The sequence below is a fragment of the Ailuropoda melanoleuca genome, chromosome 10, assembly GCF_002007445.2.
Source record: "Ailuropoda melanoleuca isolate Jingjing chromosome 10, ASM200744v2, whole genome shotgun sequence".
NCBI classification, from domain to species: Eukaryota; Metazoa; Chordata; class Mammalia; order Carnivora; family Ursidae; genus Ailuropoda; species Ailuropoda melanoleuca.
Window position 1 is genome coordinate 93001736 of NC_048227.1, and position 15763 is coordinate 93017498.

The window sequence follows — 15763 nt, forward strand, 5'->3', positions numbered from 1 at the left end:
TTTTTTTGGTATGTCCTAAGACCTTTGACTATTTCACTTTTAACTTACAAAGAATAGTTTGATGATTAGAAGTTCTAAAAACACTTACCCTGTGATCATTTGATGTTTTTAATTTTTTCAATAGTGTTTTCAAAATTTGTGTGCTAGAGACATGAATGTTCTCCCAAGAGCTACTAGTCTAGTCTCCGATATGGATGTATATATAAATTCATCATTTTCATGCATCTATTTGTGCTAATAGAGATTCATTCGCATGCTTATGGAGCAGAGGGGAGGGAAAAATTAAATTACAAGGGGGCTCCATAAAAGAGGTGACACTTGAACTGGGTGTTGAAGTGTAAATAGGAGTTTGCTGGGCAGAGATCTGGGAAAGGGACATTCCAAACAGAAGGCGCAGCACTTGCAAGGGCAGGCCAGTGGCAAATCCTGGTACCTGTGGGTACTCCGAGAGCAGTACAGGGTGGCTGGTGAGAGATTGTGGCAGGGCCACAGGGAGTGGGTTTGGCTACGAGGGAGGCTCCTAAGAGCAAAGGATAGATTGTGAAGGCACTTGCGTGTTGCACTGACCTTTAGTGGGGGAACCACTGAACAGTTTTAGACAGCAGGGTGATAGCGGATTTGTTATTCGTGAAGATTCTGGAGACAGAATGCCGTGGAAGAGTCTAATCATTTGTCTGGAATGGTCTTCAGATTTGAATAGCCTTTAAAGTTCATAAAGTACTTGCCCAAGTATTATCACACCTGCTTTTTTATTCTCCCACGTGGTGGGTGGTCAGCTCACTTTGCAGATGAGGAACCTGAGTCCAGAGATGCATGAAGGGCCCTGGGTCGCTCAGCTGGTGGGGTGGGGAGAGGAGGTGTTCTGCCTCTGGTCCAGGTCTGCTTGGGCCCCAGGGATCTTGTCTTCTTTATTCCATGCATATGGAAGCAGATTGTAACAAAAGCACTGGAGTATTTTTCTAACTCCTTTAACAAGAACTTTCAAAGTAGTTTTAATCTTGATAAAGAAAGTTTGACAGGAAAGTCAACTTAATTCTTATCCTGCAGGTATTTATTTAGTCTAATAGATTCATGTCGATTTGCCTCCTTGGCGCTGTTTTCCTGTTATGATAGCGTTCTACGAGCTGATGGTTTATTTTCTCTGATTAACTAAAATGGGAAGAAAAATCCCCACTGCGTTTTTATTAGGATAGGCTCTACCGTGTCTTAAATTTATGTTTCATTTATGTCCTTAACTTCGATTATGCCATTTCGTTGTAGATCAAACTAGCATTTAGGCTCTTGTTTCTCACTGTTTTAAAAATGATTGTTCACTGAGTACGGCGGGCTTTTTTTCTCTGTGGCCTTATTGAAGATTGTTCAGAAGTGACTCCACTTACGTCTTGCCTTAAGTCCTGTATGCTGGGGCTGTTGATCTTGCTTTTTTCCCTTTTTTAAAAAAAGATTTTATTTATTTATTTGAGAGAGAGAGAGAGAGAGTGTGCTCAAGTGGGGGGGAGGGGCAGAGGGAGAAGCAGACTCCCTGCTGAGCATCTGTGCCTGAGGCAGAGGCCTAACCCACTGAGCCATTCAGGAGCCCTGATCTGCCTTTTGCATGTAGCTTTTCATAAAGCAGTTCAGCCCTTCCAGCCCCTGCTGGAAGACACGTGGCCCTCCCTGTGCGGCCACCTGCTCTGGGAGGTTTCAAGCAAAATGGTCTAGTTTTTTTGTGCTTGTTTTTAACCAGAAACCAGTTTCAAAATCTCTAATCTTGTTAAAACACAGCTGGAGGAAAGGGGTTTAGGCCACAAAAAAAATTGAACTGTGCTGATGGTGGTGGGTGGGTAAGGCAGTCCATCGACCACTTGTATTGCAGGACATCATTTTAGGGAAGAGGTGGAGGATAAAAAGCTCAAGGGGGTGCTCTGTGCCCCAAACCTGTCTACACTTGCCCAGGGGCTGGCACTTATTCGGTAATATATGTTTAGTAGGGTAGTTATAAGATGTACCTGGAGTGAGAGAGTTTTTGTAGCTGTACATTAAATGTGTATCTGAATTTTCTGGGGGTCAAGGCAAAAAGGGAATAAAATGTGACATGTCATCTTTATCTGTATAAGAAACACCCCTGTTTATTGGGAATAGGAATCCTCTCTTATCTTCAAATTATAGGAGAAATTTATTTGATCTTAAGAGTATTATATTGGACAATATCTTCTGCAGTGGTTCCCCCCCCCCCCCCCAATGACCTGTTCTTCACAAGTCTGTGCCATTCATCGGCCCTTTGTGCAAGTGAAAAGCATAACATAAAATCACAGGTCAGCAATGGCATTTCCCTTGGAAGCTGAGCCGTTTAGGTGTCTTGTCTGTTTAGTTTAGGTGTCTTGCTTTTCAGTAGGTTTATGTGCTGAGAAGAGACAGAGCAATGGATATTGACCATGGCCCTGATTGTTTCTCTCAAGTATCAATTTCTTCAGCCTTGTTTTTGGCAGGAGCAGGAGAGTAGTCCGTTGAATGATGTTAAGTGCTGAGGCGCAGAAATTGTGTGGGTGAGTGAGTTTGCGCAGAGCAATGTTCTGGTTCATTCACCTGCCCTTGTAGGGCAGCCTGCCTTGGATCTTCTGGCTTGGCGGAGGGCCGAGCCTTGGACGGGACCCTCCCAGACTCTCAGCATTATTCTTTACCTGGTAGCTGAGATCTGGGCCAGAATCTTTCTCAGAGAATTCTGAATAAACATATTTTGAATGCTTTAACACCTGATCCCTTGAAGGACTTTTTTTTTTTTTAAATATATAATATACTTCCAATTGTCAGTGAGAGAATGGAGTTCATTTTACTGGCTTTTCTTTTGTAGCTTTTGAAATAATAATAATATTGTCCAATTCAGCAAACTTTTATTCGTCTTGCCATATTTTAGGCACTCTTGGATACATGATTTCACAAAAACGTATGAGGAACTTTGACAAAAATAAAGGATATTATGAAATCAATTGTAAAGTATGTCGATTATAATTTCCATATCTTTTAATTTCACTTATGTTAATATGAGTTAGAAAATGGTCATTTTTTCCATATTTGGAATAAGACCATTTGCATATTAAGAGTCTAATTTATTTTTCATATGTAAATGGAAACACCAAAGCCTCCTATTTTTTTAGTACACCGGAAAGTGAATTCAAGTCCTTTCCATTGGGTGACATTTTGTTTAATTATTTTTACAGGACATACACAGACATTTTTCTATTTTTTCCCTCTTGAAGGACAATAGGAGGGAGAGATGTGAGAGCAAATTGGTGAATTTGCACCAATGCCTGGTGTCGGATTCTGTGGCACCTTAGCCTAGGGTTTTGTACACCTTTGGGTGCTGTGCACACAAAGACTTTCCAGGGGGTATTGAGCAGGGATTGTCAGAATCGAATTCTCCGTTGTTAGCTGCCCGGTTATTCTTTTCTCTAATAGAGCTTCCTGAGAACTTGCCTTGCTGGCTCTCCTCTTCCACTAGTTCACCCTGCGGGCCCTCCCCACTTGCCCACTTTGCAGAGAGGTTTGCCTGAATCACGTGGCTCTGGGTACCAAACCCGGCCAGGTGCTTAAGGAAGACTGCAGAGGGCTGGTGTTGATAAAGTGCATGACTAGCGAAGGTAACAAATCCTCTGTCAATCAGGTGGCTTCAACCAAAGTAAAGGAGTTCAAGTTCTTAAGGAATCAAATTATGCAAGAAATAAGTGATTTCTTCCTGTAGGTGATCAACAGATTGCTGTGGGATTTAGAGAGACATTATAAAGAAGTGAGGGACGTCACTAGCATAGAACTCTCCCATCCCCATCTACTAATTTATGTGAATGAAGTTTCTCAGTGTTCATATTATTAAAACGAAAAATAGGAATAGAATAGATGCATTTTCAATCAAGTTTTACTTGGGCTTTTTAATCATTATTTGTGAATTTGTAAAAATCTTTGTGTCATCTTGATCAATTGTGGAGCAAAGGTAATCTTAATAATAACTCAGCTCAGAATATATTTTTTGTCCTATAAGAGCATTATGGTCACAGAAAAATTTTAAAAATGAATTTCAATTTACATACATATTTTTATTATATAAAAGAGAGTAGAATGATGAAAAATATTCTCAAACATAAAAATGTATTATGTTAGAACAAAAATTTGGAGGGGGGAAGTGGAATGAAGATACAAGTTATTAGAGAATGAATGAATGGAAGAAAAGCCTGTTAATTCCTCCCTCCTCCCTGTCCTCCCCGTCCTTCCTTCATAATGGTCTCGCCTCTAACAAGGATTTTTCAATACTGAGAGTGACTTAAATATACCTGTCTTATTCTCTCCCACTCTCTCTTGATCTCCCCCTACCTAGGTAACTAGTGTCTCAATCTTGTATTTACTGTTCTCTGCCAGTTTTTGTGCGGCTTGAACACTGTACAAACTTGAGAGCTTTTTTTAAAGAAAAAAAGATAAAAAATTATGAGTTAAAAATGCCCAACCAGTGAAATGTCATCCAGTTTGAGAGGGTGTATGAAGAAGGAGAAGTTAAGAGTGGAAAGAGACAGTGGTCGTAACTAATTGCTTAAGCAGCTTACCTTTGCAGATTGTACTAAGACGTGTGACCAAGTGAGTTTATTGCTAATAAGTTTATTTATGCAGCTCTAAAGAAGGCTTAGGCTTCAGTGATTTCACTGTGAACCTCCCTCTGTACATCACACACACACACACACACACACACACACACACACACACACGTATGTGTCCCAACCTTATAGGAAGCAAATGTTTATATTCATAGGGGTAGGTATTATTGCGTGTGTGTGTGTGTGTATTCTGTTGGATATATGTATAAAATGATGTAATTGTTTTATGTAAAAATGTTAATATGTATCTTGCTGGAAATTATATCCCTTGCAGCTTTTTTAAACATATGAAAAGTTCTGGATGTTAACTTAAAGTGTGCTAGGGCAATTTCAGAATTCTTATGGAGGAAATTATGAGCATAAAAGCTTGACAACCATCACAGAAGAGAGTGGTCCTTTATTCTGTTTGGAAAGCACATAGCTGACCACCATGCATGGAAATGAATCCTATGGTGTATTCAGAAGTTTCCTTGTGGAGGAAACTGTCCTGGACACAGAGGCTATTACCAAGTCTTAGGAACTGAGAGCCTGGCTACACATGGAGATATGTCCTGGTTTCACATCTGTTTGCCAGGGGGGCAGGGAAAACCAGATCCCTCCATTCATCTTCCCTATCCCTCCTTGCTTCTCCTGTACCCCTCACCCCACCTCCCCAACCTGTCTTTGTTCTGAGTTACACCCTAGGTTAAAAACAAAAAATTAAACCATGCAAGTTTCTATCTGTGAGGTTGTTTAGATCTCATTTGGAACATTTTAACTCTTCTCCAAGTCTTTCCAGCCCCCACACCCATCCCTTCGCTCAGAGAAACTTTAGTTGCCAGTTTCTTAGAAGCCACAAGGAGTATAAATAGCACATCATTTCTTTTTCTTACTGTCACAGTAAAAATCGTGTTTCATTTTGGTGGTGGTGGTGGTGGAGGACGATAGGCATTAACTTGATTCCACCAAACTTTATTGGATGCTATTTAAATGTGCTGTGTGCTTTCTTTCAATTATGTTTGTAAATTTTTTGATGGCAAAGCAGGGACTATGTCTCACTCATCTTTTTTGATTCGTCACAGCATCTTGTCTCATATGAGTGCTTAGCAGGGAAAATGCAATACAGATACTATTAAATTGGAATTTTATCGAATTTAAATTTTACTGATGTACTCATTTATTTAAAAATATTTATTGAACCCCTACTGTGTGCCAGGGGGCTTCAAAGCACTTCGAGTCTGGTGAAAAAAAAATTCTAATGTTAATTGATTGCCTACTCTGAGCTCTGTCGCTATGTCCTTTATTTCATTTGAACTTCACAAATTCCCGTGAGTTATGAGAATTCCATTTTACTGATGGACAAGCTGAGGCTTAGAGATGTTGCGTAATTTGCGGGGTAAGTGGAGACGCAGGATTTTTATCAGAAGCAGTCTTACTCCAGACCACGCACTGGTCTGTTGTCAGCCTGTGGCCATGAAGGAGAGTTGGCCATGGTTTTAACCTTATTGGAAAAGAACCCCAGATATGGGAACTATTTTGATGATGTCACAATTCATTATTTACACTTGATGGAATATGAATTTCATACTTGGGACTCCAGGAAAACAAGACATATTCCTTTAATTGTCTCTCTCTTTTTTTAACTTGGAGAACCTTGGAGCCGAAAAGTTTATTTATATTTTCTTTTCTGCATTTTTAAAGGAGATGTGAATTTCAGAGAATTGTTCTTGTTTCTTTTGGCCAAAGTAATAGGGCAAATTCACCTCATCTCAAAGAAACAAACAACAACAATATATCTTATCTTTAACCCCCAGCATGATGCCATTCCCCGCCAGAGCAGTTGTGACATCTTCAGACCTCCACTGTTGCTTTCCAGCAGAGGCGTGCTTTCTGGTTTGCATTCAGGCATTTAGTGAATCTTGTTCCAAATTTAAAAAAAGAAAAATACTACCCTTAGCTTACATTTTCCAATGTGTTCAAGCCTTTTTCAGCAAAAGTGTTTGCGGTGGATTTTTGAGGGTGGGAGTGTGGTCAGTGATATAACAGAATCTCAGGGACATAGAAATGGAGCTGTTTTCTTGTGACAACCAGTTTTGTGCAGAATCATCTCATTCTCCTCTGCATGTGGTTCATTTTAAAGTGAACCTTCAAATTTAGCGAGATTTGGAGTGGAGCACTTTGAAAAGAGGCAGAGAGACAGACTTGTAATAAAAAGTAGTGCAAAACGTTAGTTATCTAGAATGCCAGGGAAGGAAGAGTTCAAAGTCATGATGTTTTCCAGAAAGCAAAGGTTTGTGCTTTTAACCACCATAATCTCACTTTTCTTTAACCATTTTGTTGGAAGTCTCTCTAACACGTTTATACCTCTTTCTCGCTCAAATGGAACTATAGTCACTGGTTGATTTGTTTTTTAATGGCTTGCAGGCATAGCTGAGGCATCGAGTGGGCAATGTGAAGTGATTCAGCGGAGCCCTAGAGCGGTCGAGGTGGGAGCTGCGCTCGCTGTACCTGCCCTCACTTGGCTTCGCTTTGTAAACTCTGGGGTGTGTTTTGTAGCTGTGCCATCTCCTGGCTTGTCTTTGGTGCCTTTCCCTGCGCTCAGGTAGCTGACAGCTCTTCTCTCCCTGCTAACTTGTTGCTCCTTTTTTTTTTTTTTAAATTTTATTTATTTGTCAGAGAGAGAGCACAAGCAGGGGGATGGCAGGCAGAGGGAAAAGCAGGCTCCCGCTGAGCAAGGAGTCTGATGGGGGACTTGATCCCAGGACACTGGGTTCATGACATGAGCCGAAGGCAGATGCTTAACCGACTGAGCCACCTGGACGTCCCTAACTTGCTGCTTCTAAATGGCAGTGAATCTCGACAGCAAATTACAGAACTTGTCAGAGTTGTTTGTAAAACAAGGGGGAGGGCTCTCAGCAGATCCCTAAATGCATGCCTGATGGAACCGTGTCTGATTTTGCTGTCATTTTATCCTCCACATGCAACGCTTGGCTCACTTGCCAGCACTTAATAACGATTGTATTTAATGAATAAATGAACAGCATTCACGATCTTTATCTCTCAGACTTTGGGCCATTAGCTCACCAGAAGCCTTGTTTGTTTAGCTCCTCTATTCCGCTATGTACACATGGGTGAGCCTGGAGGATCACTCTGAATAAATACATACATAAGCTTGGATGGAAGGCTATTTTGATAACACCAAATCAAACAAGAAGCCAAACAAACAAAAGATTCTTTTCTCTGAAATAGGGCACATTGTGAATATTTTAAATAGGCTTCCTTTTATTTACATATTAACAAAGTTAAAATAACAAAAATTAAAATAACACAAAAAATCATAAATTTCACTTTAATTTTCAATTTAGAAAAGTAGCAGGAGATGGCTTTCGGAAGTAGAGAGCTGTCTCTTTTCCGGTAAGGAGTTTCCAGTGTACAGAGTCCCCGTTACCAGTTTTGTTCTTTTTCAGGTCACTCATGCAGGGCTGTTTGCTTCTTTTTCTCTCTTAGTAATTTCAGAAACAAGGAGATTTTGCCTCCTGGGGATACTTCTTGTCTTATTTCTTACATTGAGTGATTTCACTAAATGATTTAAAGTCCTGAGGATCCCAGGCCCTGCTGGACGTACGGTACCTCTGTGAGAAATAGAAAAAAATGCAACCCTTGGGACTAACTCATTCTGCAAAGGTGTCCTTCATCAGGGAGGATGGAAGCGCCATGGCTTGGTGATCAGCCCTGCCCCATCCCAGGCCATCTCGAGCAGGGCACACTGGTATGGGCAGTGGTCCTGTGAAGGTCCCCAGGGGCCTGGCAGGAGGGTCCTCACAGGGCCACAGGTCTGAGTCCTGAGCTTTCAGAGTCCTTCCAGTGCACCTGTTATCTACAGGCACATAAGATATCATCGCTGTCCTTGTGTTGATTTCAGGACTGAAACCCAGGGCCTTTGGGCAACTTGCCAAGGATTGGAAATCCAGCGTGTGGTGGAATGGGGCCTTGAGCTAGGGCCCTGGTTCTCCGTTCCCCATCGCATGGTGTGCACAGCAGCCCAGCTCTTCTGCCCTGTTCTGTGTGGCCCTGCCCCAGCCCCCTGGGCCGTGGCCCACAGCTGTGGCTGTCCTTACCAGCTGTGGTGCCCATGTAAGGCTTCTCTCTTTTCCTTCTGAGTGACTAAGCTTTTACTTTACCAAAGAATGTTCTTTGTGGAACATTTTTGTCAACCAGAAAGTGCCCCCTAAAACCTCCTGGAAAATTCCTCATTATTTCAGAAACATCACTGTACTTCCATTGACTCAGCATTTTGTCTAATTTTCAAGTATGGATGTCAGGGTTCTGCCATTTCATTGAGGAGATGAAATAAAGACATGAAGGGAAGCATTATATAATATTAAACTTTCAAAATGCTCTCAAAGAATACTTTTAGAGATTTAAGGTGTTTTCAAGGCAATCTCCAGCTTTGTAGAGGAGATTCAATCGGTGGACAGGAGAATTCAGTTAGCTAACACCAGTGAGAATGCTCAGTCTGGACAAAAGAGCAGGGGTTGAGGGGATTCTGCTTTTGACCCTGCCTCTGTTTCTTCCACTGTCCCAGGGATAGAATAATTCCCACTTAGCCCACTCCCTGAGAGCTCGTGCAGACAGAATGCGACGCAATGTATGTGGAAGCACTTGGAAAATTCGGAAGTTAAAGGAGCTCTCAAAATGCAGGTATCATCATTACTGGACATATTAATATGGCTTTGAGATAAGAGAGGACCTTTGGTTGAGTAAGTTTAGGAAATAGTGGATTATTCTTGCTTGGAAATTTATAACACATTTTCATGTATTAAAGCTTCCCCTAAGTTCTGCAAGAAAGAGATCCTATTTCATTCTGTTTAACTTAGTGTCTCTCAATTTTTTTTCCCCTCCTGTAGGGGAGGAAAAAGTTTTCCTCTACCCTCTTATATTATGTCACTGGGACCTGTCAATTAAATTGCCCACAGACAGGTTAACAGGAGAAAAAGGCATACAGATTTTAATATTTTTATGTGCACAGGGGCTTCACAGAGAAGAAATGAAAGTCCAGAGAGGAGGTTAGACCTGGGGACTTATATGCCATTTTAACAAGGGGTGGTAAGTTGTACAGAAGTGACTATGCAAAAGAAAAAGGGTTGAGTTTTTCTGAAGGAGTAAAGAAGCCCCCCATTTAGTAAAGTTTGTCATGCAGAATCAAGTTGTCTCTGGTGAGGAGTCATCTTGAATGTCATTATCCTCTTCCTAGTATGAGAAAGAGGAACCTTTACAAGTGGAAATTCATATCACCTTTAAAAGGAAATTTTAAGCCCTGCTTTTAGGGCTTTAGCAGTTGCAGGGAGGACAGAGAGCTCCTCCTGTGTCTGCTGTTTCTCAGTTGCCTTCAGTTCAAAATAATCCTTCTGCCAAATTGGCATATTTGGTGGTTGCATATTCAGATTGCCTTTACTCCCTTGTTGTTAGGTGCTTATTTTAACTGCTATGAGTGTAGTTCTTAAAGGCCACATGAACTATAGTGCAAAGACTTTATGATATTTATTTTGGCTACTGATTTATTGATTCTGAGGTTTATTCTGGATCTGAGAAGTCTCCAGACACTGGGTTATGGATCAGTGAGGTGTTACTGTGTTTTATGATATACTGTACATACACAAATGCATATACAGATACAGATACGTGTCTCTCACTAGGTAGGATTGTTTTGCCAGATTCAGATAAGTCATACTCTCTTTGCTGGACAGAGCTCGTTTTAATCAACCTTTCGTAGAGTATTTTTCTCATGGAGTACTCAGCCATGTACATCTTTTCTCGAAAAAAGCAGAACTGCCATTATTGTTTAATAATTCTTCTTTCTTTGGAGAAATTATGGGCATATTTTCTTCTGACAACTACCAAACGGTCCTGATATTTTAGCACTAACGTTTATATGTAAAATTAGAATTTCTTAGAGTTTTAGAGCTGGAAGAGGCCTTAGGATTGTCTCATCTGGTAATTCTCAACCCTCAAGCATGTTCTCAGCATGGCAAAGGGAATATGCTTGGGAGTGGAAGCCAGGGAAACTGGAAACCTACACATTTCCTTCTAACCTAGTTATCGCTATAGTAGTGAGGTTATTCTGCCTATTGGGGGCGTGTCATAAGTCTAGGGGACTGGAGACAGAAACACGTTGCATTGCAGACCCAGTCCACCCCCACATTTTACAGATGAAAATGGTGCGACTGCCAGGTTCAATAACTTCTTCAAAGTCACACAACTTGGTCTAGAGCCAGGCTGCTGCTGATCAATCCACTTCTTTTTCTCCCTCTGAGTTTTACCCAAACGTCAGCGGTTTCCTTACTACTTCCATAATTCATTCAAGGTCGGGTACCCCCACCTACCATCAGAGACAAAGTAATTTTAAATGTAGCCTGACTTTTATATGTAAATAATTTATAAAAGAAATTTTATATAAGAACCAGTTTCACTGGCTATGAAAAAAAAAGTAACACTAAAAATAATGCAATGAAAAGATAGATATCTTATATTTTAACCAAAGTTGCCCATTCAAGGCTCTGAGCCTGAAGCTCTCTCTGCTAAAAAGAGAAATTATCCAGAGATATAGGGATATTAATGATATCCTAGCCACAAACTTTGCCTTTCTTGTTTATATAATCTGAAAGAGGATTGTGAAGAATATAACATTCTCCCTACATAAGTTTAGGTAATGTTGGCCCACTCACAACATCTTCTGAAATCCTTTCAAGTTCCACCAATGAACGATCTACATTTTAAAATTAGGTGCTATCCCCCCAAATGGAGGGCCAGGTCAAGCAAATCATGGCTTGGTTTGTTTCATAGACTTTTTGCAATCTGAATATGCCATTGGAAAGAAGAGCAAGCAAGAAGTTGTATGTATATGGGCTGTTTATGTTCTGTGTATATCCACTGAACCATTGGAAAAACTCAAAGCACAGCGCTTGCCACATAGTAGAAGCCTGATAAATGTTTGTTGAATGAACGAATGAATGAATGGGAAGCGATAGTGCTATATCAAATCAGACGGTGGTACTAGCAAGTTGCTGAGTTTTGTTCAAAGTCACCTTGAGATATCTTGGCGGTGGACATGAATCGTAGATTCATGTAACAGCAGAGCACAGCCATGGGATATCTAAATTGTTACGAAGAGCACATATGCATTTAAGCATTAAGAAGACTTACACTGTTATCTTTTCCAGTGGTTGTGGTACTTTCCTTTACGTTATCTTGGAGAGGCAGTTCAACACGGGGAGAACAACAAAGACCCGGATTTGAATCCTGTCTTTACTACCCAATATCTAGATGATTTGGGAGAATTACATCATCTCTTAATGAGACTCCTCAAATCTAAAAATGAGGGTTCTTATCATACTTACCTTAGAGATTGTTGTGAAGATAAAATGAGGCAATGCATATGAAAATCACTTTTTGACGACTAATGTACTATACTCACTTGTCTATATTGAAATTACATACTATTAAAATGACCACTGAACTGCCATTATAATGAATAGCTGGAGAATATGATATTCTGATTATTTGAATATTCTGGATAATAGTAGTGTAGTAAATATCTTTCTAGTTAAAAAAAAAGCTTATTATAAAATATCCTTAATAGCAAAACTATATTGAACACCATCATTTGAATGAGATTTCAAGATAACGGCTGTGTATTTCACGACTAGCACTTGAACAGCGGTATTAAAGATGTAGAAAAGTATAGAAGAACTAACTCTAACTAGATGCCCAAACCATAAACTTAAAAAAACAAAAGCGCTTCCTTAAAATACACGTTTATTTTTGATGCTCTGATCATGAAAAAAGCTATGTGATTTGAGGAGCTGACATAAGATATAGGGAAGTAGAATTTGCTTTCTTGGGTATCTCTTTGGGGGTAGAATTTAATAAGAATTATTTGATTTTGCTCTGTTTTTACAAAAAATTATGCCCTTCCCCCCATAAAATAGTACAATTAGAACCCAATGTTAAGACTTTCTTGCTAGCATAAATTCTACCATCATAAATTGTGATCATTCAAACAGTGGCAGTGCTATTGTAAAAAATCGTAATCAGACCCACTAATAATACGTGGTAAATCTTTGTGAGTAATTTCTTCCCATTATGTCATTTCTTTCTTTCCTTTTTTTTTAGAGAAAGAGAGTGTACAACTGGGGGGAGGAGCAGAGGGAGAGGGACAAACAGATTCTGCACTGAGGGCGGAGCCTGATGGACTAATCCCATGACCCAGAAATCATGACCTGAGCTGAAATCAAGAGTCAGACGCTTAACCTACTGAGCCACCCAGGCACCCCCCGTTATGTCTTTCTTACATAATTTACCTTCTTGAATTTTAATTAAGGTTTAATAATAAGTTGTTAAACTAAAATATATTTAATATATATTTCTAATATCTATAATAAAATATAATTTGTATATAATATATATAGTGATAGTTATTTTATTAATCAGGTAAACCTTATTGTTAAAATAATATAGATATGAGTCACTTTGAGGAAGAGTTATATATGAAAAGATCACTAAAATATATTAGGAGTTTCTTTTGAAAATGCTGTTATTATGCTACTATTTATTTCATAAACCTTTGCTTATGTCAGTGAAACTGAACCACTCCCACAGATCACTCATCATCCTCCTATAATAATTATTATCTGACACATCCAATCTGGATGACTATGATAAAAGATAGGATCCAAGATGCTGATTTATAATATGTCTTATGAGCTCCTTAAAAAAAAAAATGATAGAATTTTGGATGGTGCCAGGCATCTAGTATAAAACTGTCAAGAGAAACTCAACTACTTTTGGCTGTAGCAGTCTCTTTAATTTTAAGACCAATTCTTACTCCTTTTATTAAGAATGTTCGGTAACTATCTCATCATCGTGATGTCTGTAGCAAATTATTCTTACTTAAGGGCTCAGCTCTGACATTTGAGGGGAATTGTTGCGCATGCCAGTTCAGTTCAGGAAAATGCTGTGGTTAAGGGTTGGCCCATTTTCACAGGGAGTACTATTATTCAGGTCTTGTTTTGTGGTATTTATATTGTAAACAATATATGCAAAGTCCATGTAATCTGTCCTGCCAGCAAATGGTACCTACCTACTGTTGTCTTAGGTCCAGACACATAACGTTTAATTGCTGAAGGAAATATCTTTGATTTGTTGAAAGTTTTAATTTAAGTTTTTTTTTTTTTTTTAAAGATTTTATTTATTTATTTGACAGAGATAGAGACAGCCAGCGAGAGAGGGAACACAAGCAGGGGGAGTGGGAGAGGAAGAAGCAGGCTCATAGCAGAGGAGCCCGATGTGGGGCTCGATCCCATAACGCCGGGATCACGCCCTGAGCCGAAGGCAGACGCTTAACCGCTGTGCCACCCAGGCGCCCCTAATTTAAGTTTTAATTGGGGTTCACTTTGCTGCTAAGACAGTAGAGTTTAACTAACTAGATTCTTGGTGCAGGATTGTTTCTTTCTTTTTTTTTGGCCAGGATGCTCAATTATTTATTTATTTCTTCACCTGAACCTCCACAACCATTTGAGCTAAATGATCTAGAAACTTGTTCCTCAGTGTGTGGTCTCCCAATTAGCAGTATCAGCATCATCTGTGAACCAATTAGAATTGCAGACTCTCGGGGCTCCTGGGTGGCGCAGTCATTAAGCGTCTGCCTTCGGCTCAGGGCATGATCCTGGCATTCTGGGATCGAGCCCCACATCAGGCTCCTCCGCTAGGAGCCTGCTTCTTCCTCTCCCACTCCCCCTGTTTGTGTTCCCTCTCTCGCTGGCTGTCTCTCTGTCAAATAAATAAATAAAATCTTTAAAAAAAAAAAAAAAGAAATGCAGACTCTCGGACCCACCCCAAATCCATTGAATTAGAATCTGCACTTAATAGAATCTTCTCTGTGAGCGCTGCATGATTCAGCCATACTTTTTTTTTTTTGACAGCACAATATTAACTTTATTATAATGCACAGTTTACCATTTTGTTCTCTGAATGCTGATAATGTGTAGAAAAATGGGGGGGGGCTTGGTGTGAATATGCATTTTTTCCCTACTAGAATTAGCAGTTTGAGAATTTTAATACATAATTTCCAGGCTGACTATCAGTGAAGTGTTACTGAATTCAACAGCTGTGTGTGTTTGTGTGTGTGTGTGTGTGTGTGTGTGTTTCCCCAAAAGTAATGTTTTTAGGAGCAGAAACACTACAAATTTGCGCTATCATTGTTGTTCATTTATCAGCATCAGTGCCCAAAATAGCTACTCAGTATCTGAATTATAAAGAGATTTTATATGTTTTCTTTATTAATGGGAGGCAGTTAGCATAAAAGGTTGGTTAAGTGGAAATTTTTGGTTGCATTGGGATTTGGGCTGAGACCTCACAGCAGACAAAGTATTCAGGTGACAGGTGCACACATATCGTAGCAAAAGAATGTCAACATACCTGTGCAGAGCTTCGGAAGAGTGACCCATCCCTCCTCTTTTGGACCATACATTTGAGTAGCAAGGATCTAGAACTGTTTCACAGATCACACGCACAGTCACTGTTTTCCAAAAGTGTTTTAATTTTATTTTATAAATGTTTGTGATCTAAATTAAAAGGAAATCATGCAAAAATGTAACACTTCGATGATGAAGACTCATAAATAAATATCACAGGTATCTGTTAAAAGCCAAACATTTTTCCTCAGTCATCAAGATTTCAAGGTATTTTCAGCTTGAGGCTCCTATTGTTTTTCTCTGGGAAAGCTGACCCCTTTAGTGCTTTTCTTTCTCTGGAAATAATACGTTCATGTTACTGTCGTATTTATCCTTAACGCAGTTTAGACTCTGGCTGCTTACAGTGATTTGTTCACAGACAGTGTTTGCTGTTTCTTCCTCTCTGGGTGGATTTAGCAGTTCTCTTAGGTCACTTCATGCTTGCAATCGCCCCACTCTCCCTTCTCCGTACCCATACCCTTCGGCTAGGAAGAATGTTCCTGTTGAGTCGAGACTCCATTTTGTTCCCTGCCCCATCTCCAATGCCTGGGACAGAGTGACCCATCAGTATATTTTTGCTGTCTCACTGGAGTAGCAGAGACCACATGCGTCTAAAAAAGAGACCAATGATTCGGATGGAGACAGGTCAGCACGGCC

The 15763-nt window shown here is 39.9% G+C and overlaps 1 protein-coding gene across 7 annotated transcripts in view; it reads left to right on the forward strand.

Moving 5' to 3' along the window:
- UST (uronyl 2-sulfotransferase) overlaps positions 1–15763 on the forward strand; it is a 292373-nt gene that overhangs the window by 17721 nt on the left and 258889 nt on the right. The gene's annotated exons all lie outside the window — the stretch shown is intronic.